Below are 5,000 nucleotides of genomic sequence, written 5' to 3' on the forward strand. Positions count from 1 at the left end.
AGATTCCCTCTGTCCCTATCTACTGAGCATAATAAGTGCGAAAACTCCACCAGTAGTTTAAACTGGTACCGCGGGGGTCTGGCGTAGCCCACAGAGGGGGAAAAATTCCCCACTGTTGCCGACCATGGGTTGGACTCGCGGGGGCAGTGGTATAGCCTATATCGCGGGCTAGAGGTAATACCTCGATGGGTGAGCTGCATTATCAGCTCGGGTACCGACCTGCAGAGCCGGTAGAGATTTAGAAAGGTCTCGCCTACACCAAAAGGGATGACTGGAGCTTGCACTCTGGCGTCAAATTGGTAGTCTATGTGGAGCAACTTCACGTAGACGCGCTGATTGATCGTATTTCAATCCCACGCCCATGGGGGCCGTGTTTGTTGAGCCCTCGCGGCAGGCACAGTCACGTAAAACACAACTAGACGAATGTCCCTATCTACTACTTGTTTTGGTCGAACTGTACGGACGTATTGTGCATCGCTCTCAAGCAAGTTGTGGTATTTACGTGTACAGAGTGCGAGAAAATTAACGTGTGGGTGTGTTTCGTGTAGTGTGGTGAAAGTGGATTGGATTGTAAAAGCTTGATATAGTGAAAAATACTGCATAACGTGGAAAATAACGTGGAAAAATTGTCGGAAAAAGTGCACGTGGCAACGCGTGGATTTCGCCGCGTCTCATTGGCTGGCGTCAACGGCATTGCGGTACGCTGATTGGTCGGCGCGGACGGCTGATCCCAAGCGCCCCATTGGCCGGCGACAGGGGCATAGCGGCGCCCTGATTGGTCGACGCGGGCAACCAATCCCCGCGCTAGTTGGTGACGTACGCGGCGCAGAGCCGCACCTGATTGGCTGCCGAGGAGAAATGAGTAACCGCGAGATGGATGACGTTGTTGTTGTCGATGATGTTTTTCCCGTCACAAGTTCGCGAAAAAGAAAAGAAGAAATAACGAGCGCTTCTGATTCGGATTGCATAAAAGCAGTGAGCAGAAGAAGGAGAAAAATAGGGAGTGTTAGCCCTGAAAAAGAAAAAGAAAAGGTGACGCGACAAAATGAAGAAAGTAAATTTCCATCGCCAGCAGAGGTTATATTATATTTTTGCAGAAACTTAAATGGTAGTGCCACTGCTGAAGACTTAAAATATATAAAAAAGAAGGTGAAAGTGTGCCAGAGGTTCATCAGCGACCTGCAGAAGGAAAACGAGGAGCTGAAGAGGAGGCTGGAGGAGAACGAAGATCTGGGGAGCCAGATGAAGAAGCTGTCTGAGACCATCACCGGGGCGGTGGGACAAATAGCAGGGCGACAGGAGCGACGACAAGATCGAGAAAGTGTACAGAAGTGTGAAAATATGTGCGTGCCTGTTAGCTATGCGGGCATAGTTAAGAAAAACAGTGTCGGTGGAAAAATGAATGTGGGAGAAAGTTTACGTGTGAGTACGAATGAGCGTGCAAATGTTAAAACGTATGCGGTCATTGTAAAATCGAAGAATGAGAATGAGAACACAACGAGCGAGAAAATAAGGGAAAAAGTGATAAAAGAAATGAGCGAGTTTGTGAATGTAAGAGTGAAAGCGGTACGCAAGATTAGAAACAATGGAGTGGTGATCGAGACGGTAAGCGAGCAAGAGCGAAACGCCATAAAGGAATGCGTGAAGCTGGACGAGCTGGGCCTCAAAGCCAACCTGCCGGGTATGATTAGCCCTAAGGTTATTATGTATGATGTGCCAAATGAGATGAAGAGTGAGACCATCCTGGAGGAAATGTACGAGAAAAATTTAAAAGAGCGTATGACACTGGATGAATTTAACAAAAGAGTGAGAATAATAAATAGGTCTAGTAAGAAAGGAGCGAATGAAGGAAATGTAATAATGGAAACGAGTGCGATAGTGAAAGAGATGCTGACACGTGCCGGAAGAGTTTATATAAAATGGCACGCATTTAAAGTGCGTGAGTTTGAATGCGTACTAAGGTGCTTTGGGTGTTTGGGCTTCGGTCATATGATGCGTGACTGTAAGAGTAAAGTAAGGGTATGTAGGAAATGTGGAGAAAGTGGACATGAAGCGAAAGACTGTACAGCAGCGAAAGAAACGTGTAAAAATTGTAGGGAAAGAGGTATGAATGATGGACATTCAGTAATGTCGAATGAGTGCCCGCAACATGTGCGAATGATTGAAAGAATGAGAGAACGAATACGCTATGACTAAGGACTGTTTACGTATGATACAGCTGAATTGTCAGAGAGCAAATGTTGTTATGTGCGATTTAGGCATGATTTTGTGCGAAGAAAATGTGAGTATAGCGCTTCTTCAGGAGCCCTATGTCGCGTATGGGAATGTTAGAGGGTTGCCAACTCATATGAGTGTATACAAGTGTGATGGAATAATCAAGGCAGCGATTGTAGTAAACGATGCGAATGTGCAATCAATGTTGGCGAGTGAATATACAAATGAGTATGGTGTGTGTGTATGGATAAAAGGTACGTTTGGTGAAATGTATGTGGTGTCCATGTACTGTCGGTATGGGTCAGACATTGAACCGTACTTGCAGTATCTGGAGGCTATAATACGGTATGCAAAAGGTGTGCCGGTGATTGTTGGAATGGATGCGAATGCGGTGAGTACGCTATGGCACAGCAAATTTCAAATGAGGGGGCGTGAGAGTGAGAAGCGTGGTGAAGTATTAGAAAACTTCATAATACAAAGTAGGATGACTGTGCTGAATGAGCCAAGCGAATGGTATACTTTTAGTGGTGCGAATGGACAGAGTGATATAGATGTAACTCTAGGGTACTGTCTAGATGGTAGGTATGAGTACAAATGGGAAGTGAGGAACAAATGGGGTGTGAGTGATCATAATATAATATTGTTACGCATAAATTATGGAATGATGAGTATGAATGAGTCTCCACCTGTAAGAACGAGATGGTCTGTCAAAAATGTAGATTGGGACGAGTACATGAGAGTAGTACGTATGCAGGCTGAAGAAGTAGGAATGGAAAAATTTGCAAGGCTGAGTATAGATGAGAAGGTGAGTGAAATCACTGACTGGGTTGCTAAGACGAATGATTTAACTATGAAAAGGGTTCAATACAAGCATGGAAGAAGTGTAAAATGGTGGACGCAGGAATTGGAGAAAGCTAGGAAGCGAGTACGAAGAGCAAGAAGGAAATACCAAAGAGCGAGGAGTATTCAGGGTGCGTGCGCAGAGCAGAAAATGACACTAAAAAGATGCATGAATGAGTATAAGTGGATGATTAAGGACACGAAAGAAAGAAACTGGAGAGAGTTCGTTAGAGTGAGAGGAAATGCTGATCCGTGGGGAGAGGTGTACAAAGTGTGCATGAGAAAGCGGAGGTATGATGATCTGTGTGGGCTGATAGATGGAGAAAGTTTGACGCGAACGTGGAAAGAGAGTGCAAGTGTACTACTGAAAGAATTTTTCCCCCCTGATGCAGAAAATGGTGATGCAGAGAGAACGATGCAGTATGACGTAGTAAGGGCAAATGAGGTTAAACAAATTGAATGGGATGAAATAGATCGTGCGGTGCGTGCAAATAAATCGGGTAAAGCGCCTGGAATGGATGGTCTGACGGCTGATATGGTAAAGAACGTATGGCGGGTGATCCCAGAATGGATGAGAGAAACTTTTGATGAGTGCATGAAAGAGCAATATTTCCCAAATGAATGGAAAAAGGCCGATGTTATTATACACCTTAAATCTCCGGACAAAGTCCGGTCTGATCCACGGTCATACAGGCCGATAAGTCTGCTTCCGACTTTGGGAAAGGTGCTAGAACGAGTGATGGTAAGCAGGTTGGAGCGAAAAACAAATGGACGACTGAGGGAATGTCAGTTTGGTTTCCGTAAAGGTAAATCAACTGAAGATGCCTGGTATAAAGTACACAGAAGTGTGAATGACTCTGAGAGTAAGTATGTATTGGGTGTGTTTGTTGACTTTAAAGGAGCTTTCGACAACCTATCCTGGGGACGAATAGCGGAACGTTTACGTCAGTTTGAATGCGAAGAGCTTGGGTTATGGCTGAGCTACTTCAAGGATAGAAATGCGTGTATTGTAGGAAAGAATGAGACAGTGTGGAGAAAGGTTGAGAGGGGGTGCCCGCAGGGATCGGTTTGCGGTCCCGTAGTGTGGAACCTCATGATGGATGAACTTTTATCTGAATTAGAAAGATATGAATGTAAGATCATAGCGTATGCGGATGACTTGTTAATATTAATTGAGGGAGCAAGTAGAAGCACTATAGAAGCAAAGAGTGCAGAATGTATGGCGTATGTGATCAATTGGGGCAGAAGCGTTGGACTGGAAGTAAGTGAGAGGAAGACGGTGTGTATGTTGCTAAAGGGTTCCCTCTCGGGTAACAGAGAGCCATGCGTGCGTACAGAAGAAATGAGAGTGAGGTACGTGAAACAACTCAAGTACCTAGGTGTGTGTATGAGTGAGCGAATGCATTTCAAGCCGCATTTAATAGAGCTCAAGAGAAAAATAACAAATACAATAGGTTACCTGAGGAGGGTGCTCCGAAAAGAATGGGGATTAGGAAAGAAAGCGATGAAAGTAATATACAAAGGTATGATAGTGATGTGCATGATGTACGGAGCGAGTGCATGGGGTAGTATCATAAGGTATGAGTATGGTAAACGATTGCTGAATACATGTCAGAGAGTAGCGCTGTATGCGTGTCTAAATGTGTGCCGAACGGTCTCGACGGAAGCCATGCAAATCCTTATGGGCGTACTTCCGTGGGACCTGGAGTGTGAACGGAGATGTGCGGCATATAATGTAAGGATGGGTACGTGCGTGAATGAAAGTGACTTGATCACGAATCAAGATGTAAGATTACTGAGTAAAGATGACTGTATGAAGCAAATTGAAAATCGAGTGTATGAAAAATGGCAGAATAGATGGGACAGAAGCGAAAGAGGAAGAGTGACGTATGGTTATATAAAAAATGTGAGGTTTGCGGGTATGAGTGCTAAATTCGAGCCAGGGT

At 44.8% G+C, this 5,000-nt stretch overlaps 1 pseudogene; it reads left to right on the top strand.

The window, feature by feature from the left end:
- The window catches only part of LOC143154620 (large subunit ribosomal RNA), a 2,876-nt pseudogene extending 2,809 nt beyond the window's left edge, over positions 1 to 67 (top strand).
- The last annotated feature ends 4,933 nt before the right edge of the window (positions 68 to 5,000 follow it).

The sequence above is a fragment of the Ptiloglossa arizonensis genome, unplaced genomic scaffold, assembly GCF_051014685.1.
Source record: "Ptiloglossa arizonensis isolate GNS036 unplaced genomic scaffold, iyPtiAriz1_principal scaffold0217, whole genome shotgun sequence".
Lineage (NCBI taxonomy): Eukaryota > Metazoa > Arthropoda > Insecta > Hymenoptera > Colletidae > Ptiloglossa > Ptiloglossa arizonensis.